Genomic DNA, 22919 nt, shown 5'->3' with positions numbered 1-22919 from the left:
TGAGCTCGAATACCGACTCGAATAGTGAGCTCGAAGTCCGAGGTCGAATCGAATAGTAAAAATTATTCGACTTGAATATTCGACTGACCTCGAATAATTTACTATTCGAATTCGACCAAACTCGAATTTTAAAAAGGGGTATTTGAGCACCACTAGTATTATCCTGATTCAAAACGTCTTGCTTTTTCTAATGGCTAGCACAGTACTATACTCCACTTCCCTATATTTTAATGCTATTATTAACCAGCAATGATCAGGGGAAAGCGCGAACGCAGTCCCCCACTACCACAAATTATGCAGTCGAGTTTCCCGCATTTGGGGAAATCGCAGGGGTCAACCCACCCGGAGTGCAATGGATGAGCCTCACCCTGGGAGAACCACCTTCGTGATCATGGTGTCTCCCCTGCCAGGTAAGTATGAGTTGTTGGCACACTGAGGGAGGTCGCTGGTTAGGACACACCCTACTCAACAGAGGGAGACTTTATAATTGGTAAAAGAGCATTTTATCTGGATTGTACTTTCACACAGTCCACATACCCGTAAAGCAGCATACTCTGCTGCACTGAACATTAGTAAGAATTAGATCTAAACATCAAGTCTGTGTGAATATGTCAGTTTCCCAGAGTGCACTGGGGCAACGAGGATATTTGAATAACATGACGTCAGTCAAGCTCCCGCCTCAGACTCCTGTTATGGACAAAAGACTGTGCTCTGTAACAATGGGAGCTGCTGCTGCCTTCATACCAAGCCTCTTACTGCAGCTGTGTGTACTTGCCAGCCTTCCATGCCTCACATTACGCTATAGTCCTCTCTGTTGCAGTAGCAGAAAGCAAAATCCCATCTTGCATGACTTTTCCAAACAATGTATATGATACGTATGCCTACAATTTTTAGAAAAGAATGGCACACTTGATCCACTGGAAGACAATTTAAAGTGAACCTTAACCCTGGGCAAAAAAAAGTTTTACCTGGGGCTTCCCCAAGCCCTCTGCAGCTGTCCTGTGACCTCGCCGCTCCTCAAGTGTGCCCCGGTCCCCGTACTGCGTCTGCGCATTACGGCTGGAAGGCAAAGAACAGTACAGGTTGCCGGGGGTCAACTCTGTTGGCTGAAAACTAAACTAAGCAGTGGCAGGGACCGGAACACACTTGAGAAGCAGCGAGGGCACAGGACGGCTGCAGGGGGCTTGGGGAAGCCCCAGGTAAGTGAAACTGTGAGGTAAGGCATCAAAACTTGGCTCCATGATGATGTATAGGGGGCGGACAACGCGAACAGCGTAAATTCACCGGGAACTGTCCGCTGGCGAACCGCTCGGGCCATCTCTAAGTGGCACATAAAAAATTTCCATTAATATTTTCCCTGTAATGGGGTGGATGACATGGTCACCTCTAAGGAGGCTCGGACAGTTCTGGCAGCTAAGACAAGGAAAGGTACCCATCCTCCTTGGGACAAAGACGGGATACCCTTCCCACCCCTTCCCATGTTTTATCCTTGATATCTGCCCTCACCAAAATCTCTCTTAAACTTTTACCTTTTTTTTATACACAAAGGCTATCATTCATAAAGGTGCAGTCGGTAGTGCGGGAAAACACCGTTCTTCTCCGCAAGCGGTGCTTAAGACTTCTGGGTGGTCATTCATAAAAAAGTTGCCTGTTGCGATACAAGTGCGGAGGTTTTCTGGAGGAAGCTGGCGGTAGCGTGGCGGAAGACATGCGGAAACATAAAAGCTGCCCGATTCCCTCCGTGCACTCCTCTGTCTGATGCTGCTTGGGAGGTCCGTCCCATTCATTTACACGTAATCCGCCCGCCTATCGCTACTGTTGAGCAAGCGGTATTTTCCGTCCGCATACCGCTTGCTCTAATCTTTATGAATGGATGTGTTTGTTACTTTTTCTAGATTAATCTAGAAAAACTCCGCACAAGGCGGAAATGTATCGCTCTTCACGGTAATGTCAGCTTTTCATGCGGAAAGAGCCTTTATGAATTGGGACTTTGCTGAGTGTTCGGTAAAGTCAGCGGTATTAAGCATTTCCGCATGCGGAAATGCTTTATGAATGATAGCCAAAAGAGGAAAAGTGAGAAAAATATTTTAGATAACAAAGGGGCTATTTCTTTAGTCTCTCACTCATCTGCCCTCATTTTGCCAAATAGAATTGCTTCCATGCCAAAACCTGTAACTGTAGAGAGGAAAAAACTCAGTGGCCATACGCAATTTTTTTTCTCCTGAGTTTTCTCCTAGGAGAAAAAATTTCAGCTTCAATTCAAATAACTTTTTAGCACTTTGCAATGGAAAAAGTACCAAAAAGTAGGTGAAAAAGTACTGTCAACATTATTTTGGGTATTTGTTTGCTTGCTGGCGATTTAAAAGGCATTTTATTTACAAGTTGTGAAAATATCACCTGGGTAAAAAAGTGAATTGCATATGGGCCAGTATTAGAAAAAGTCATCCAAACCAGTTCTTTCTCACACTGCTGGAAGAGCTAATAATTGCCTGGCTGTGCTGTGAAAATTGAATTAGGAGATTTAAAAACCGACTGGTTTTAACACTCACCAGCATTTAAAACTGGTGAGATATATATTTGCTTAGTGCCGTCTCAAAATGCTGAACACCTCTGATCTTTGAGAATATTCACAGGAACACAGTACTGTCCCCTACTTACAAACAGGTTCCACTCTGGGAGATGGATTGTAAATTGAATTTGTTTGTACGTTGAGTCATGTATTAAACATGATGAAACGTGGATAAAAGATTTACTTTTGGACAACTCTGGATTTGGACATACAGTATAAACTATGTTTTCTGGTTGTTTTGAATGTGCTTTTAAAGTGTTTTAAACTACTTATAAACAGTTTATACAAATACGGTATATTTTGTACATGAAGCCAACTTTGTATCTCTGAAATGTTGTAACTGGAGTTGTTTGTAAATAGGGGACTGTCTGTAATAGAAAATATGATGGCGTAACTAAAACTTAAACAAAATCAGTACCAGTGTCAGAAATCCTGCTTTTTTGTATTGAAAATGAGATGTGTGTGTTGGGGAGGAGGATTTAATAAAGTTGCAACAATTTACGTAATACACAAATGAAGTAAATGAGTAATAATGCAGTCTTTGTTATTAATGGAAATAAATTAGTGTAGTTCACATTGCATCAGTTGTGTTGCGGAATAATTCTGCATGCCATCTCACGGTCAATGTCCGATGAGCCTGTTCACAGTACTCCACTGTACTGATCACATTATTCTACCTCACTATATGAAGGCTTTTATGTTCAGTCCCCATTGCAGTTCACACTCATAGCACGTGTGTTATTACCAGTGGCGTAGCTAAGGGGCTATGGGCCCAGTGCAAGTTTTACATGGGGCCCCCCAAGCACTTTATACATAACAGTTGATACGGCGCACCAAAACCTGCCGAGGACAACAACAGTGTCAGAGGTGCAAGAAAGGGATGAGGAACAGTGTGTTAAGGATTACTACTATTCAAAGCATCTATAGAAGTGATTACCAACACAGGACCAATAGAGAGCTAATACTGTGATAGAGGGTAGACCCTTCGGGGCCCCTCTGGCCCAAGGGCCCCGATGTGGTGGCTACCTCTGCACCACCTATTGCTATGCCACTGGTTATTACTGTGAATCCAGTCTACTGAAGCACAAAGAACCTTCCTCAGACTTAAATCCTGTAGACTGACACAGCTTGGAACACACAGCTTAAATACACTGGACATTCAGCTGGACAGTGACAAATGTCCAGTGTATATCAGCTGTGGGTTCTATATCCTAGGTTCTCAGCGTGTGGTAGCCGTACCCCAGGGGGTACTTCTGATGGTTCCAGGGGGTACTCGGGCTTGATATACTTAACCAAGAATAACAAATTTAGAGTTTTAGAAAATGATGAATCTTATTTAAAACCACACCAAATTAGTGTTTCAGCTAATTAAAAGCTATAGTAAATGCCTGAAAATGGTTTACAACCAATGATCATGTACTACAATTAAATATATATTTGTCAAGAGGTGCTTGTGATAATGTTTACTATGCTGGGGGTACTTGGCGAGTACAGGGTTTTAAAAGGGGTACAAACCAATAAAATCTTGAAACACTGCTCTAAATGATGTCAGTATACAGGAATCAAGTCTGAGGAAGGCTTCATAGCCACAAGCTTACTCCTTTTCTGCTAACGTAGCCATTATATGGTATTATCCAGTGGTGCTCAGCAGAGCTCGAATATTCGAGTAGCTCGAATATTTGAGCTCTTTTTCAGCTATTCGAGCTCGGTATTCGAGCTCCGAATAGCTGCAGCTATTCGAATGGGCTATTCGAGTAAACGCGAATAGCCCATTCACTATTCGAGCTATTCGAGCAAACGGCGCTATTCGAGCTCGAATACAGAGCTCGAATAGCGTCATAGCCCAGATTGATGTCCTTAGAGCCAATCAGAGGGCTCCCAGGCCCTCTGACGGCAGCCAATCACAGAGGGGGACCCTGGCCAGCCCCTACCCTATAAATAGCGGCCGCCATGTTCCGTTTCTCCGTCCTTGCCTGAGACTTGCATAGAGAGAGAGTTGCTCCTTTGTGCTTTGGCTTAGCAAGAGCTCTATTGTGGTCATTTACCTAGCGTTTTTGCTCACATACACCTCCTATACACACCTATATTGTTGTTAGTTAGATAGACATTGTATTTTAGTTAGTAGATTTTGTGTTACATAGAGAGAGACTCAGACAGCTGCTGCAGGCTTACAGCTTTAGGCCTCAGGGCCTTGCCTGTGTGGGCAGCTGTCCTCCTGTCCTCTGTTAGTTTATTTCTCATTAGTATTTAGACAGTATTAGATATATATAGTATTAGACAGTATTTCTGCTGTCCTCTACTACTTAGTGATTGTATTTTGTATTGTAGTTATATACTGTAACTGTACTAGGACACTCACTGACTGTTACTGTTCATAGGCTAGCTCCTGCGTGTGCTTGCACTCACTGTCTGTGTACACACACTCTATTTCCTTCTGAATAGTTATATACTGTAACTGTACTAGGACACTCACTGACTGTCACTGTTCATAGGCTAGCTCCTGCGTGTGCTTGCACTCACTGTCTGTGTAGTACACACACTCTATTTCCTTCTGAATAGTTATATACTGTAACTGTACTAGGACACTCACTGTCACTGTTCATAGGCTACTAGCTCCTGCGTGTGTGTGTGCACTCACTGTCTGTGTACTGTACACACACTCTATTTCCTTCTGATTACTGATTGATTATTGTAAATTCTACTTCCTGACAGTTACTACTTACTTACTGTAGTAGGGACACTCACTCAGTCACTGTTCATAGGCTAGCTCCTGCACGTGTGTGCGCGTGCGTGCACTCACTGTCTGTAGTGTACACACACTCTATTTCCTTGTGATTACTACTGATTATTGTAACTTCTAGTTGTACTTCCTGACTGTTACTACTTACTTACTGTACTAGGGACACTCACTCACTCTCTGTTCATAGGCCAGCTCCTGCGCGTGTTTGCGCGTGCGTGAACTCACTGTCTGTAGTGTACACACACTCTATTTCCTTGTGATTACTACTGATTATTGTAACTGCTAGTTGTACTTCTTGACTGTTACTACTTACTTACTGTACTAGGGAGTCGGGACACTCACTCAGTCACCTCACCCACCAACCCACTCCATTAAAGTACCCCTCTTTTCACCCGCCCTTTTCAAAAACTTTTGTGTTTACGCCCAAAACATCGAAGATGTCTGGAAGTGGCAGCCAGCGCGGTTTGGGCAAGGGGAAGGGCAGCAAGGGAATCAGGAGGAGAGGGAGCAGCATTGTGGCAAGCCGCGGGCGCGGGCGCGCCACCATGCACAGTTCCGCAGCAGCAGCAGCGTCAGTGGCTAACATTCCTCCCATAGCCACTGGCCGTGGACGCCTTGGGCGCCGCCCAGCAGGAGCATCTGCAACTCACGCTGCAGAGACGCAGCAGCAGCAGCGTGTAGCACCTGCTCCGACTTTCCTCCAGCCGGGTCGGAAACGTCCCATTGAGGAAAAGGATGCAGACACTGTGGTGCAACTGATGACGGAGGATGAGCAGCCCGCCATCAGCTCTGCATCCAAGGCCTCCACCCTCACCACCACCACCACCACCACCCCTGTTCGCAGCAGCCGCCCAGCAGGGCCTGGGGAGGAGGCCAGTTCACCGTCACTCGCCGACCTGTCATTCAGCAGTCTTTTGACCCCAGGCATCATGAGTAAATTGTCTGCTGTTGTTGGCGATCTTGAGGAGGAGATGCTGATGGGCACTTTGGGGGATGAGGGATTGGACAGCAAGACTGTGGCGACAGTCAAGCAGCCCATCCATGCATCAGGAGAGGAGTTTGGGGGGTCATCATCCCAGCAGGACATGTTTCAGGAGGGGGAGGATGATGATGACACGGTGACAGACAGAGACTGGGTGCCACCAGCTCCAGGGGATGTCGTCATCAGCAGCTCTGAGGAGGAGGAGGATGCGCTTGTGGGCCTTGCAAGGAGGCGCATCATTGCAAGCATTGGCAGCAGTAGGCAGGTCCCCCAGCCTGCTGGTGTCTCAGGCTCAGCAGCAGCAGCATCTGCCAGTACCACCACCAGCCGCACCCAAGCCCCCCCCCCAACCACCACAGGGAGACAGGCAGCAGCGGTTCCATGCCGTAGGGGGTCGTTTTTGTCACCAATCTGGAGTTTTTTCACCATGCCCACAGTGTACAGCAAGTACGCCACTTGCAACCACTGTCAGCGGAAGTTGAGCAGAGGTGCAGACCCCTGAAGTTCAGCACCAGCTCACTCATCAACCACCTTGCTGCGAAACATTTCCACCAGCATGAGGAGTTCCAGAGGCTGAAGGCATCTGGTGCTGGCAGTGGCACCACACCCATCACTGCACAGCCTTCAGCAGCAGCAGCAGCAGCAGCAACAGCAGCCACCCGCCCTCCTGCTCCTCCAGCAGCACCAGCAGGAGTGCGGAAACGCACTGCTCCTCCCCCCTCTGCAACTCCTGCCGCCGACACTGAGGCCTGTTCTGGCAGCCAGTCCTCAGTGGCCTCCTCTGCTGTGTCTGCTGATTCCCGTGCCAGCAAAAGGCCACGCCAGAGCCTTTTGAGCGAGTCCTTCCAGGGGGTGGTTAGGGCTCTGCCTCCTAGCAGCCGTCGCGTGCGGCAGCTGAACGGCTTGCTGGCACGGGCCATGTGCTCCCAACTCCTGCCGTACACGCTTGTGCAGGAGGGGAGCGACATGCGTGCGCTGCTTGCTTGCGCAGCCCCAGACTGGCAGCTCCCCAGCAGACACTTCTTCGCCCGGAAGGCCATTCCTGCACTGCACCGCTTTGTGATGGCCAATGTGGAGCGAGGGCTGGAGCACGCGGTTGGTGAAAGGGTCCACGTCACCATGGACTCCTGGAGCAGCCGCTTCGGGGCAGGCCGCTACCTGTCCTTCACTGTCCACTGGGTCAGCTTGGTGGAAGGGGGTGAGGATGGGAGAGCAGCAGCGGGCACAGCAGCAGCAACACAGTGGGTGGTGCCCCCCCGCAGGGTCAGGGGAACTGCAGCAGGTTCCTCTGATCCTCTGCCATCCTCCGGCACACCTGGCCAAACCCCCCGCCTCAGCAGCAGCGTGAAGGCCCGCCACTGCCAAGCGCTGCTGCACTTGGTCAGCCTTGGGAAGACCAAGCTGACGGCAACCCATGTGTTGGCCAAACTCCAGGAGCAGGAGAGGATTTGGCTGACCCCCAGAGGCCTCAGAGTCGGAGAGGTGGTGGCCGACAATGGGGCCAATCTGGTTGCCGCAATAGACAGGGGAAACCTGACCCACATCCCCTGTCTTGCCCACGTGCTGAACCTGGTGGTGCAAAAGTTCTTGCGCACCTACCAGGGGATGGGCGAACTGCTGGAAACGGCAAGGAACGTTGTGCGTCACTTCCGGCGCTCGGCTGCAGCCTGTGCGAGCCTGGAAGACGTGCAAAAGGAGCTGGAGCTGCCACGCCATCGGCTGATCCTTGACGTTCCGACTCGCTGGAACTCCACCCTGGCGATGTTGGAGCGTCTGGTTGAACAGAAGCACGCTGTCCACCAGTACCTTGCCCTGCCCACTGTTTCCGCCGCTCGGAGAAGGGACAAGACCAGCAACATCCCGTCCATCGTCCCCGATGATGACTGGAGGCACATGCAGCAGGTGTGCTTAGTGCTGGCTCCCTTTCTGCAGGCCACTAACATGGTGAGCAGGGACCATGCTATGGTCTGCGAGTGGGTGCCCCTGGTTTGTCTGCTGAACAGGGCCCTCGATGCTTTGCTGGAACAGGGAGCGGCAGCCTTGGACCAGCAGGAGCGGCAAGCAGCTGCACAGTCCACCTCTGAGGGGGAGGAGGAGGAGGACTTGGTGGAGGTCCCTGACCTTGCTGCTGATGAGGGGGATCAGCACAGCGCAGCTGAGTTGGTGCGGGGGTGGAGAGAGGATGAGGCGGCAGAGGAGGAGGATGAGGAGGACAGCACTGCCGTCGATGTGCCAGCACACGTGGCCCGCCTCTTCCCAATGGCAGCGCACATGCTGGCGTGCCTGCGCAAGGACCCCAGGGTGATCCAGATGAAGCAGAGGGAGGACATCTGGATCAGCATGATGTTGGACCCACGCCTCAAGGGGAAGTTGAGCCAGTTCCTGCCGCCTGCAGGAGGAGACCCAGCGCAACAAATAAGGAGCTTGCAGCAGGCCCTTGTTGAGCGCTTGGAGGAAGCCTTCCCCCAGCCTTCCACCCCCACTGTCCAGCAGCCAGCACAGAGGCAGCAGCAGGTGCCTGCATCCAGCAGCAAGCGCCCCACAGACCTGCTGTCTCTCAGCCACGAGCTCTACAGGACTGTAGAGGCTCCGGCAGCAGTGACTAGAGAGGAGGTGCATGATGCAGCAGAATCCTCCTCCGGTCACAGCCAGCGCCTGACCCGCATGGTGGCTGACTACATGGGGTCCTACAGCGGGCTTGACAGCGATGCCCCTGTTGATCCCATGGAGTATTGGGTCAAGCGCCTGGAGATCTGGAGCGAGCTGGCGCAGTACGCCCTGGAAGTGCTGTCCTGCCCCCCTTCCAGCGTGCTGTCCGAGCGCTGCTTCAGTGCAGCTGGTGGCGTGGTCACCGAGAAACGCTCACGTCTGTCTCACAAGTCTGTGGACAGACTGACGTTTCTCAAGATGAACCAGGCGTGGGTGGAAGGCGAGTTCCTGGCCCCTGTTGTCGGCGAGAGGGGGACATGAACTGGCTAAGAACCATCGTTAATGTGCCTTACCACCCTTTACCACCTCCTGGCTCCTGCTCACTAAGCCAGCCTGGTTCAGTTTGACTATTACGTCGCCTGCAGCCACACATTTTTCCACCTACAGTGGGCTGCTGTGTACTGCCCTTCTGCTGTCTGTCTGTGTTTCCCACTGCCAGGGTACACAGAATTACATTCTGCTGCCACTCTGCCACCAGCTATTACGTCAAACAATAGCTATATATCTGTGTAATTGGTTGTACAAACAAAACCAAAAAACCATTAAAAAAAAAAAAAAAAAAAAAGGTTTAATTTTTCTGAGGTGCCCGGGTTGAAAACTGTGTTGTCCCAGTTGTGTATTGGACACGATGTGGGCTGCACGACCGCTGTCTGGGACCTCCTGTTGTGTTTATTTACAGCCCTGGTATCACTGCTAGGTACCAGGGCTATTATGTCACGCTGACTGCCTGCTGCCACACTCACACTACTCCTCCATTCCTCCTGCTGCTGCTGTCTGTCTGTGTTTCCCACTGCCAGGGTACACAGAATTACCTTCTGCTGCCACACTGCCACCAGCTATTACGTCAAACAATAGATGCTCACATTACTCCTCCATTCCTCCTCCTGCTGCTGCTGCTGTCGGTCTGTGTTTCCCACTGCCAGGGTACACAGAAATTGCAGAATTACATTCTGCTGCCACTCTGCCACCAGCTATTACGTCAAACAATAGCTATATATCTGTGTAATTGGTTGTACAAACAAAACCAAAAAACCATTAAAAAAAAAAAAAAAAAAAAAGGTTTAATTTTTCTGAGGTGCCCGGGTTGAAAACTGTGTTGTCCCAGTTGTGTATTGGACACGATGTGGGCTGCACGACCGCTGTCTGGGACCTCCTGTTGTGTTTATTTACAGCCCTGGTATCACCGCTAGGTACCAGGGTTATTATGTCACGCTGCCTGCCTCATTGACTGCCTGCTGCCACACACTCATCCTCCTCCTCCTGCTGCTGAATTTACCTCCTGCTGTCTGTGTGTTTCCACTGCCAGGGAGCACATACAATGGCGCTTCCAACATGCGTGCGCCACCAGCTATTTGTTACGCTCAAAAATAGCTGCATTTCTGAAAAAAAAATTGAAAAGAGAAATTGTGAAGAAGAAGAAGAAGAAGAAGAAGATGAAGAAGAAGAAGAAGATGAAGAAGAAGAAAATGAAGAAGAAGAAGATGCAGAAGAAGATGAAGAAGAAGAAGATGATGATGAAGAAGATGATGATGAAGAAGATGAAGAAGAAGAAAATATAGAAGAAGAAGAAGATATAGAAGAAGAAGATAGAAGATAAAGAAGAAGTATATACAGTACTGAACAAAATTCTGGACACAACTTCTCTTTTCACCTTTTTTTTTTTAAAGGAACATCCCCACATAATCACTTGCTGTTGTTACTTGGAAAAAAAGATGTTTCTTGCATCATTCACCCTCAAAACAAGTGTTGGAAGCTATTTAAGGCCAATTCGAATAGTCAGCTCGAATAATGAGCTCGAATACCGACTCGAATAGTGAGCTCGAAGTCCGAGGTCGAATCGAATAGTAAAAATTATTCGACTCGAATATTCGACTGACCTCGAATAATTTACTATTCGAATTCGACCAAACTCGAATTTTAAAAAGGGGTATTTGAGCACCACTAGTATTATCCTGATTCAAAACGTCTTGCTTTTTCTAATGGCTAGCACAGTACTATACTCCACTTCCCTATATTTTAATGCTATTATTAACCAGCAATGATCAGGGGAAAGCGCGAACGCAGTCCCCCACTACCACAAATTATGCAGTCGAGTTTCCCGCATTTGGGGAAATCGCAGGGGTCAACCCACCCGGAGTGCAATGGATGAGCCTCACCCTGGGAGAACCACCTTCGTGATCATGGTGTCTCCCCTGCCAGGTAAGTATGAGTTGTTGGCACACTGAGGGAGGTCGCTGGTTAGGGCACACACTACTGAACAGAGGGAGACTTTATAATTGGTAAAAGAGCATTTTATCTGGATTGTACTTTCACACAGTCCACATACCCGTAAAGCAGCATACTCTGCTGCACTGAACATTAGTAAGAATTAGATCTAAACATCAAGTCTGTGTGAATATGTCAGTTTCCCAGAGTGCACTGGGGCAACGAGGATATTTGAATAACATGACGTCAGTCAAGCTCCCGCCTCAGACTCCTGTTATGGACAAAAGACTGTGCTCTGTAACAATGGGAGCTGCTGCTGCCTTCATACCAAGCCTCTTACTGCAGCTGTGTGTACTTGCCAGCCTTCCATGCCTCACATTACGCTATAGTCCTCTCTGTTGCAGTAGCAGAAAGCAAAATCCCATCTTGCATGACTTTTCCAAACAATGTATATGATACGTATGCCTACAATTTTTAGAAAAGAATGGCACACTTGATCCACTGGAAGACAATTTAAAGTGAACCTTAACCCTGGGCAAAAAAAAGTTTTACCTGGGGCTTCCCCAAGCCCTCTGCAGCTGTCCTGTGACCTCGCCGCTCCTCAAGTGTGCCCCGTCCCCGTACTGCGTCTGCGCATTACGGCTGGAAGGCAAAGAACAGTACAGGTTGCCGGGGGTCAACTCTGTTGGCTGAAAACTAAACTAAGCAGTGGCAGGGACCGGAACACACTTGAGAAGCAGCGAGGGCACAGGACGGCTGCAGGGGGCTTGGGGAAGCCCCAGGTAAGTGAAACTGTGAGGTAAGGCATCAAAACTTGGCTCCATGATGATGTCTAGGGGGCGGACAACGCGAACAGCGTAAATTCACCGGGAACTGTCCGCTGGCGAACCGCTCGGGCCATCTCTAAGTGGCACATAAAAAATTTCCATTAATATTTTCCCTGTAATGGGGTGGATGACATGGTCACCTCTAAGGAGGCTCGGACAGTTCTGGCAGCTAAGACAAGGAAAGGTACCCATCCTCCTTGGGACAAAGACGGGATACCCTTCCCACCCCTTCCCATGTTTTATCCTTGATATCTGCCCTCACCAAAATCTCTCTTAAACTTTTACCTTTTTTTTTATACACAAAGGCTATCATTCATAAAGGTGCAGTCGGTAGTGCGGGAAAACACCGTTCTTCTCCGCAAGCGGTGCTTAAGACTTCTGGGTGGTCATTCATAAAAAAGTTGCCTGTTGCGATACAAGTGCGGAGGTTTTCTGGAGGAAGCTGGCGGTAGCGTGGCGGAAGACATGCGGAAACATAAAAGCTGCCCGATTCCCTCCGTGCACTCCTCTGTCTGATGCTGCTTGGGAGGTCCGTCCCATTCATTTACACGTAATCCGCCCGCCTATCGCTACTGTTGAGCAAGCGGTATTTTCCGTCCGCATACCGCTTGCTCTAATCTTTATGAATGGACGTGTTTGTTACTTTTTCTAGATTAATCTAGAAAAACTCCGCGCAAGGCGGAAATGTATCGCTCTTCACGGTAATGTCAGCTTTTCATGCGGAAAGAGCCTTTATGAATTGGGACTTTGCTGAGTGTTCGGTAAAGTCAGCGGTATTAAGCATTTCCGCATGCGGAAATGCTTTATGAATGATAGCCAAAAGAGGAAAAGTGAGAAAAATATTTTAGATAACAAAGGGGCTATTTCTTTAGTCTCTCACTCATCTGCCCTCATTTTGCCAACTAGAATTGCTTCCATGCCAAAACCTGTAACTGTAGAGAGGAAAAAACTCAGTGGCCCATATGCAATTTTTTTTCTCCTGAGTTTTCTCCTAGGAGAAAAAATTTCAGCTTCAATTCAAATAACTTTTTAGCACTTTGCAATGGAAAAAGTACCAAAAAGTAGGTGAAAAAGTGCTGTCAACATTATTTTGGGTATTTGTTTGCTTGCTGGCGATTTAAAAGGCATTTTATTTACAAGTTGTGAAAATATCACCTAGGTGAAAAAGTGAATTGCATATGGGCCAGTATTAGAAAAAGTCATCCAAACCAGTTCTTTCTCACACTGCTGGAAGAGCTAATAATTGCCTGGCTGTGCTGTGAAAATTGAATTAGGAGATTTAAAAATCGACTGGTTTTAACACTCACCAGCATTTAAAACTGGTGAGATATATATTTGCTTAGTGCAGTCCCAAAATGCTGAACACCTCTGATCTTTGAGAATATTCACAGGAACACAGTACTGTCCCCTACTTACAGACAGGTTCCATTCTGAAAGATGGATTGTAAATTGAATTTGTTTGTACGTTGAGTCATGTATTAAACACGATGAAACGAGGATAAAATTTACTTTTGGACAACTCTAGATTTGGACATACAGTATAAACTGTTTTCTGGTTGTTTTGAATGTGCTTTTAAAGTGTTTTAAACTACTTATAACAGTTTATATAAATACGGTATATTTTGTACATGAAGACAACTTTGTATCTCTGAAATGTTGTAACTGGAGTTGTTTGTAAATATGGGACTGTCTGTAATAGAAAATATGATGGCGTAACTAAAACTTAACAAACAAAATCAGTACCAGTGTCAGAAATCCTGCTTTTTTTGTATTGAAAATGAGATGTGTGTGTTGGGGAGGAGGGTTTAATAAAGTTGCAAAAATTTACGTAATACACAAATCAAGTAAATGAGTAATAATGCAGTCTTTGTTATTAATGGAAATAAATTAGTGTAGTTCACCTTGCATCAGTTGTGTTGCGGAATAATTCTGCATGCCATCTCACGGTCAATATTCGATGAGCCTGTTCACAGTACTGCAGTGTAACTGATCACATTATTCCACCTCGCTATACGAAGGCTTTTATGTTCAGTCCCCATTGCAGTTCACACTCATGGCACGTGTGTTATTACCAGTGGCGTAGCTAAGGGGCTATGGGCCCGGTGCAAGTTTTACATGGAGCCCCCCAAGCACTTTATACATAACAGTTGATATGGCGCACCAAAACCTGCCGAGGACAACAACAGTGTCAGAGGTGCAATAAAGGGATGAGGAACAGTGTGTTAAGGATTACTACTATTCAAAGCATCTATAGAAGTGATTATCAACACAGGACCAATAGAGAGCTAATACTGTGATAGAGGGTGGACCCTTCGGGGCCCCTCTGGCCCAAGGGCCCCGATGCGGTGGCTACCTCTGCACCCCCTATTGCTATGCCACTGGTTATTACTGTGAATCCAGTCTACTGAAGCACCAAGAACCTTCCTCAGACTTAAATCCTGTAGACTGACATAGTTTGGAACACACAGCTTAAATACACAGGACATTCTGAAACTGAAAAAAAAAAGACCCAAAGGAAACTTGCACAGCTGGGCAGTGACAAATGTCCAGTGTATATCAGCTGTGGGTTCTATATCCTAGGTTCTCAGCGTGTGGTACCCGTACCCCAGGGGGTACTTCTGAGGGTTCCAGGGAGTACTCGGGCTTGATATACTTAACCAAGAATAACAAATTTAGAGTTTTAGAAAATGATCAATCTTATTTGAAACCACACCAATTTAGTGTTTCAGCTAATTAAAAGCTATAGTAAATGCTTGGAAATGGTTTACAACCAATGATCATGTACTACAATTAAATATATATTTGTCAAGAGGTGTGTGAGAAAACGCGGAAAAGCCGCCGCGTGTGCTCAGAACAAGGCGGCTGATTCCGCGTCCAACGCGGCGGTTTGCAAGCGTGGGCCTACATCTGATAGTATGGCTAGACGCGGAGAAACCGCCGCATGCTTTGATAGCGGTGCGGCTGGTTCCGCGTCCAGCACGGCGGGTGGTTCACAACACATGTCTGGTGTGGCTGGGACTGATAGTCCACACAGGTTCTGAAGGACGCGCGCGAGCTGAGAGGCAGAACTTTTATGACAGCCAGAAGCGAGTCAGCTGACCAAGCCGGTCAGCTGACGTTGCAACCAGTTCCCATTGGTCCAGCACTTAGGGGAGGCGCTGGATAGCTCTGTACTATATATACTGGGTGCTGGTCATTCACGGGTTGTCTGCAGTTGCGATCACTACGTGGAAGCACTCAGACCTTTTGTCAGAATCTGTGTTGTTATTCTGGTATTATTTAGACTAGTTCCAGGGTGTTGATGATCACGGACCTCACACCCAAGCCTAGGAATCTGTATTACCATTCTGTTATACCTCAGACTAGTTCCAGGGTGTTGATGATCAAGGACCTCACACCTAAGTCTAGGGACTTGTGTTACCATTCTGTTATATATATATATATATATATATATATATATATATATATATATATATATATATATATATATATATATATATATATATATATATATATATATATATATATATATATATATATATATATATATATATATATATATCAGACTAGTTTCAGGGTGCTGATTATCACGGAGCTTACACCCAAGACTAGGCATTGTTTATTATCTGTTATGACTTTCTGCTTTCCTGACCACTCTTCTGATCACTGATTCGGTACCTCGCAATATCTGATACTCTGTTGCCAAACCTTGCGTGCCTTAGGTTTACCGAATCAGTCTCCTGTCTTTGTACTTTGTCTGTCCGTGTGTTGCCGACCTGGCTTGTCCGACCTCGAGAACTATCTTCTCACTTAAGAGATAGTTCACAGATCAGTCAGTGGCATCCTGCCTTTGGTGTCACTCACGCTCTGGCCCTTCCTACCCCTAGCCTGGCTCCTCCCTGCGGGAGAGTCCCAGGTTACTGGAAGGTACTTGTTCTCCAGGACAGTATTGCCTGCTGCCCTGATACCTGTTCCCCGGGTATTCTCCTCAAAGTATTACTGTTGCACCAAACACTCCTATTACTCAGGTATCCAGAGGTTAGTGATATATCTGATTATCGGTGATACTGCAGATCATCAATAATCAGGTATATATCTGCATTTTTGGTGATATTGCAGATCACCAATGATCAGATTCTCTCTGTGTTACACCGATCGTTACAAGGTGCTTGTGATAATGTTTACTATGCTGGGGGCACTTGGCGAGTACAGGGTGTTAAAAAGGGTACAAACCAATAAAATCTTGAGAAACACTGCTCTAAATGATGTCAGTATACAGGAATCAAGTTTGAGGAAGGCTTCATAGCCACAGGCTTACTCTTTTTCTTCTAACGTAGTCATATGGTATTATCCTGATTCAAAACATCTTGCTTTTTCTAATGGCTAGCAGAGTACTATACTCCACTTCCCCATTTCTTAATGCTATTATTAACCAGCAATGATCAGGGGAAAGCGCGAACGCAGTCCCCCACTACCACAAATCATGCAGTCGAGTTTCCCGCATTTGGGGAAATCGCAGGGGTCAACCCACCCGGAGTGCAATGGATGAGCCTCACCCTGGGAGAACCACCTTCATGATCATGGTGTCTCCCCTGCCAGGTAAGTATGAGTTGTTGGCACACTGAGGGAGGTTGCTGGTTAGGACACACCCTACTAAACAGAGGGAGACTTTTTAACTGGTAAAAGATCATTTTATCTGGATTGTACTTTCATACAGTCCACATACCTGTAAAGCAGCATACTCTGCTGCACTGAACATTAGTAAGAATTAGATCTAAACATCAAGTCTGTGTGAATATGTCACTTTCCCAGAGTGCACTGGGGCAACGAGGATATTTGAATAACATGACATCAGTCAAGCTCCCGCCTCAGACTCTTGTTATGGACAAAAGACTGAACTCTGTAATAATGGGAGCTGCTGCTGCCTTCATAGCAAGCCTCTTACTGCAGCTGTGTGTACTTGCCTGCCATCCATGCCTCACATTACGCTATAGTCCTCTCTATTGCAGTAGCAGAAAGCAAAATCCCCTCTTGCATGACTTTTCCAAACAATGTATATGCTACGTATGCCTACAATTTTTAGAAAAGAATGGCACACTTGATCCACTGGAAGACAATTTAAAGTGAACCTTAACCCTTGGCAAAAAAAAAAGTTTTTACCTGGGGCTTCCCCAAGCCCTCTGCAGCCGTCCTGTGCCCTCGCCGCTCCTCAAGTGTGCTCCGGTCCCCGTACTGCGTCTGCGCATTACGGCGGGAAGGCAAAGAAGAGTACAGGTTGCCGGGGGTCAACTCTGTTGGCCAAAAACTAAACTAAGCAGTGGTGGGGACCAGAGCACACTTGACGAGCGCGGAGGGCACAGGACGGCTGCAGGGGGCTTAGGGAAGTCCCAGATAAGTGAAACTGTGAGGTAAGGGGTCAAAATTTGGCTCCATGATGATGTATAGGGGGCGAAGAACGCGAACAGTGGAAATTCACTGGGAACTGTCCACTGGCGAACTGTTTGCGCCATCTCTATGTGGCACATAAAAAATTTCCATTCATTTTTTCCCTTTAATGGGGTGGATGACATGGTCACCTCTAAGGAGGCTCGGACAGTTCTGGCAGCTAAGACAAGGGAAGGTACCCATCCTCCTCGGGACAAAGACGGGATACCCTTCCCACCCCTTCCCATGTTTTATCCTTGATATCTGCCCTCACCAAAACATCTCTCAAACTTTTACCTTTTTTATACACAAAATAGGAAAAGTGAGAAAAACATTTTAGATAACAAAGGGGCTATTTCTTTAGTCTCTCACTCATCTGCCCTCATCTTGCCAAAAAGAATTGCTTCCATGCTTCCAAAACCTGTAACTGCATAGAGCAGAAAAAACTCAGTGGCCCATATGCAATTTTTTTTCTCCCGAGTTTTTTTCTCCTAGGAGAAACATTTTCAGCTTCAATTTAAATAACTTTTTAGCACTTTGCAATGGAAAAAGTACCATAAAGTAGGTGAAAAAGTACTGTCAAAATAATTTTGAGTATTTGTTTGCTTGCTGGCGATTTAAAGGGCATTTTATTTAGAAGTTGTGAAAATATCACCTGGGAGAAAACTCAGGTGAAAAAGTGAATTGCATATGGGCCAGTATGAGAAAAAGTCATCCAAACCAGTTCTTTCTCACACTGCTGGAAGAGCTAATAATTGCCTGGCTGTGCTGTGAAGATTGAATTAGGAGATTTAAAAATCGGCTGCTTTTAACACTCACCAGCATTTAAAACTGGTGAGATATATATTTGCTTAGTGCAGTCCCAGAAATGCTGGACACCTCTGATCTTTAAGAATCTTCACAGAAACACAATACTGTCCCCTACTTACAGACAGGTTCCATTCTGGGAGATGGATTGTAAATTGAATTTGTTTGTACGTTGAGTCATGTATTAAACATGATGAAGATAAATGATTTACTTTCAGACAACTCTGGATTTGGACATACAGTATAAACTATGTTTTCTGGTTGTTTTGAATGTGCTTTTAAAGTGTTTTAAACTACTTATAACAGTTTATACAAATACGGTATATTTTGTACATGAAGCCAACTTTGTATCTCTGAAATGTTGTAACTGGAGTTGTTTGTAAATAGGGGACTGTCTGTAATAGAAAATATGATGGCGTAACTAAAACTTAACAAACAAGATCAGTACCAGTGTCTGAAATCCTGCTTTTTTTGTATTGAAACTGAGATGTGTGTGTTGGGGAGGAGGGTTTAAAGTTGCAAGAATTTACATTATAGACAAATCAAATAAATGAGTAATAATGCAGTCTTTGTTATTAATGGAAATAAATTAGTGTAGCTCACCTTGCATCAGTTGTGTTGCGGAATAATTCTGCATGCCATCTCACGGTCAATATTCGATAAGCCTGTTCACAGTACTGCATTGTAACTGATCACATTATTCTATTATTATTATTATTTATTGTATTTATAAAGCGCCAACATATTACGCAGCGCTGGACAATAAATAGGGATACATACATTGCAACAAGGGGTGACAGACAGAGAGGTAGCAAACGGTTATACAACATAGCACAAGGTTATACATACAAACAGGATATAAAATGCGGTTTGCAGAGACCTGGCAAAACAAGGTAGGACTGTGGAAAGGGTGATTGACAGAGAGTTAGAGTGTGGTAGATGTGGGGTAGGCTATTTTAAAGAAATGTGTTTTGAGGGCTTGCTTGAAGGTGTTGAAGGAAGGAGTGAGTCTGAGGGGGAGTGGAAGGGAGTTCCATAGGGTGGGGGCAGGGAGCTAGTCTACTTTAGGGGACCCACCGCAAATCCCCATAGACAGTTTCAGCTGGGCTGCAAAACGGAACAAATGGCTTCCGTTTGCTTGTTTAAACCTCCACAAGCCTTATATCCTCTGGTAGCTAAGCATGTCCTCTAACGAATTTGCCGGGTTTCGGTCCAAAAAAAGTGGTAACTGACTGTACAGGAGCCGCCGAACGGCCGCAGTTTCGGGTCCGTCAGCCATCTTGGTTCTGCTCTGCAGGTCGTTTCTTCCTCCTCATTGGAGGGGATTGTTTGGTGGGGGCGTGCCAGCTTCTGTCAGCAGCTAACAAACCCTCCAATGAGGAGGAAGAAAGGACCTGCACAGCAGAATGAAGATGGCCGACGGAACCGAGATGAAGGCCGTTCGGCGGCTCCTACACAGCCCATTTCAACTTTTTTTTGGACTGAAAACCTCACAATTCGTTAGAGGATATGCTTACCTATCCATGGGTATAAGGCTTGTGGGGGTTTAAACAAGGTGAAAGCGGACATTTGTTCCGTTTCTGCAGCCCAGCTGAAAGTGTCTATGGGGATTTGCGGTGGGTCCCCTAAAGTAGACTAGCTCCGGGGGCAGCTCTTGAGAAATCTTGTAAGCGTGCATTAGAATGAGAAATGCGTGGGGAGGTCAGGCGGAGATCATTGGAGGACCGGAGGGGACTGGCAGGTATATATCTGTTGACGAGCTCAGAAATGTAGGTTGGGCAGGTCTTGTGCACAGATTTGTAGGTAAGGCACAAAACCTTAAAACTGATCCTGAAGCTGATAGGGAGCCACTGTAGGGCTTTGCAGAGGGGAGAAGTGGAAGCATAGTAGTGGGAAAGTCTGATGAGTCTAGCTGCTGCATTCATGACTGATTGAAGGGGTTCAATGCATTTTAAGGGGAGGCCAGATAGTACAGGACATCACCGATCTGCCGCTCCGCTTCAGTTGCTTACCTGCCTGTCCCATTGACAAAGGAACTTTCCGAAACGCTGCGTCTGGGTAATGCAGCGGTGTTTTGTACCTTGCTTCCTCACTCTGTGTATATTGCATTTGCATTGGACTGTTTGTTATCCATTTGCTTCAGATACCAGTACCAGTTAGTACCGCCTACTGTCAGCAGTTACAACAGTTTGTTATTCGATTTCTGCTTTTTAGTGTGCATCTTGTTTGCACTTAATTTATTGCCTGTATGCTGTATCCATCAGGTCTACTGATTACTGTTGTGTACGTTTGTATATACATTTTCCATTGTGCCTCTTTGCATGTATTTGATTGCACTTTGTCAGCCTATGTCTTTCAATATATCTATTTGCATTAGAAACTACATGGTGTGCGTGTTTTTTCATATATATAGTTTGTTATATTTTACACAGCACCCTAGACTAATATAGCTAGTAGCAATTGCATATATGGTGTGCATCCTCGTGTATATAGAGGCCAGAGAGTACGGCATTGCAGTAGTCAAGGCGGGAGATGATGAGGCCATGGATGAGAAGCTTGGTAGTGTCTGGGGTCAGAAAGGGGTGGATTTTGGAGATGTTTTCGAAGGTGGAAGTTGCAGGTTCTGGTAACATTTTGAATATGTTGGCTGAAGGAGAGGGCAGAGTCTAGGGTGACGCCCAGGGAGCGGGCCTGGGAGGTAGGGCGGATGGTGGTGCTGTTGATAGTGAAGTGAAAATCTGGGAAGGGTGGTGCAGAGCGGGGCGGGAAAATTATGAGTACAGTTTTATCCAGATTAAGCTTCAGGAACCTAGCTGACATCCAGGAGGAGATGGTTGATAGGCAGGAGGAGACCTTGTCCATAGTGGAGGGGGAGAGATCGAGGGTGTGGAGATAGATTTGGGTATCATCGGCATATAGGTGGTATTTGAAGCCCAGGGAGGAGATGACTTTGCCAATAGAGGAGATGTAAATTGAGAACAGTAGGGGGCCCAGAACAGAGCCCTGGGGGACTCCAACGGAAAGGGGTGTGGGAGTTGAGGAGAAACCATTAAATGAGGTGGTGAAGTGGCGATTAGAGATGTATGAGGAGATCCAGGCAATGGTGTTGTCACAAATCCCTAAGGACTGTAGGGATTGAAGGAGGAGGGGATGGTCAACTGTATCAAATGCCGAGGAAAGGTCAAGCAGTAGCAGGATGGAGTATTTTCCTTCAGCTTTAGCAAGGGTAAGGTCATTTACTACCTTACCCTTGCTACCTCGCCATATGAAGGCTTTTATGTTCAGTCCCCATTTCAGTTCACACGCATAGCACATGTGTTATTACCAGTGGCGTAGCTAAGGAGCTATGGGCCCGGTGCAAGTTTTACATGGGGCCCCCCAATGCACTCTATACATAACAGTTGATACGGCGCACCAAAACCTGCCGAGGACAACAACAGTGTCAGAGGTGCAAGAAAGGGATGAGGAACAGCGTGTTAAAGATTACTACTATTCAAAGCATCTGTAGAAGTGATTATTACAACCACAGGACCAATAGAGAGCTAATAGTGTGATAGAGGGTGGACCCTTCGGGACCCCTCTGGCCCAAGGGCCCGATGTGGTGGCTACCTCTGCACCCCCTATTGCTTTGCCACTGGTTATTACTGTGAATCCAGTCTACTGAAACACCAAGAACCTTCCTCAGACTTAAATTCTGTAGACTGACATCGTTTGGAACACACAGCTTAAATACACTGGACATACAGCTGGACAGTGACAAATGTCCAGTGTATATAAGCTGTGGGTTCTATACGTGTGGTACCCGTAACCCCAGGGGGTACTTCTGAGGGTTCCAGGGGGTACTCGGGCTGGATATACTTAACCAAGAATAACAGAGTTTTAGAAAAGGATAAATCTTATTTAAAACAACACCAAATTAGTGTTTCAGCTAATTAAAAGCTATAGTAAATGCTTGGAAATGGTTTACAACCAATGATCATGTACTACAATTAAATATATATTTGTCAAGAGGTGCTTGTGATAATATTTACTGTGCTGGGGGTACTTGGCGAGTACAGGGTTTTAAAAGGGGTACAAACCAATACAATCTTGAGAAACACAGATCTAAATGATGTCAGTATACAGGAATCAAGTCTGAGGAAGGCTTCATAGTGGAAAGCTTACTCCTTTTCTTCTAACTTAGCCATTATCCTGATTCAAGATGTCTTGCTTTTTTTAATGGCTAGCACAGTACTTTACTCCACTTCCCTATATCTTAATGCTATTATTAACCAGCAATGATCAGGGGAAAGCGCGAACGCAGTCTCCCACTACCACAAATTATGCAGTCGAGTTTCCCGCGTTTGGGGAAATCGCAGGGGTCAACCCACCCGGAGTGCAATGGATGAGCCTCACCCTGGGAGAACCACCTTCGTGATCATGGTGTCTCCCCTGCCAGGTAAGTATGAGTTGTTGGCACACTGAGGGAGGTCGCTGGTTAGGACACACTCTACTTAACAGAGGGAGACTTTAACTGGTTAAAAACCATTTTATCTGGATTGTACTTTCACACAGTCCACATACCCGTAATGCAGCATACTCTGCTGCACTGAACATTAGTAAGAATTAGATCTAAACATCAAGTCTGTGTGAATATGTCAGTTTCCCAGAGTGCAC

The 22919-nt window shown here is 46.4% G+C and overlaps 1 long non-coding RNA gene and 4 other non-coding genes across 6 annotated transcripts; all 5 read right to left on the bottom strand.

Moving 5' to 3' along the window:
* Positions 1-254: 254 nt before the first annotated feature.
* Positions 255-418, bottom strand: LOC137526251 (U1 spliceosomal RNA). Its single transcript, XR_011023092.1, has one exon. It is a non-coding gene; the product is annotated as a U1 spliceosomal RNA (small nuclear RNA).
* Positions 419-11043: 10625 nt separating this feature from the next.
* LOC137526250 (U1 spliceosomal RNA) lies at positions 11044-11207 on the bottom strand. Its single transcript, XR_011023091.1, has one exon. It is a non-coding gene; the product is annotated as a U1 spliceosomal RNA (small nuclear RNA).
* Positions 11208-13898: 2691 nt separating this feature from the next.
* Positions 13899-20405, bottom strand: LOC137525576 (uncharacterized). Of its 2 annotated transcripts, none has more exons than XR_011022940.1 (3): positions 20276-20405; positions 18867-18951; positions 13899-14199 (listed from the first exon to the last, which is right to left on the bottom strand). It is a non-coding gene; the product is annotated as an uncharacterized lncRNA (long non-coding RNA). The 2 variants fall into 2 exon arrangements; XR_011022939.1 differs by having other exon boundaries at positions 18867-18928.
* LOC137526255 (U1 spliceosomal RNA) lies at positions 16476-16639 on the bottom strand. The gene has a single exon (XR_011023095.1). It is a non-coding gene; the product is annotated as a U1 spliceosomal RNA (small nuclear RNA).
* A 2140-nt stretch (positions 20406-22545) lies between the features above and the next one.
* On the bottom strand, positions 22546-22709 carry LOC137526256 (U1 spliceosomal RNA). Its single transcript, XR_011023096.1, has one exon. It is a non-coding gene; the product is annotated as a U1 spliceosomal RNA (small nuclear RNA).
* Positions 22710-22919: the final 210 nt, after the last annotated feature.

Source organism: Hyperolius riggenbachi, chromosome 7, assembly GCF_040937935.1.
Source record: "Hyperolius riggenbachi isolate aHypRig1 chromosome 7, aHypRig1.pri, whole genome shotgun sequence".
NCBI classification, from domain to species: Eukaryota; Metazoa; Chordata; class Amphibia; order Anura; family Hyperoliidae; genus Hyperolius; species Hyperolius riggenbachi.
This window is presented reverse-complemented; position numbering and strand designations above follow the sequence as displayed.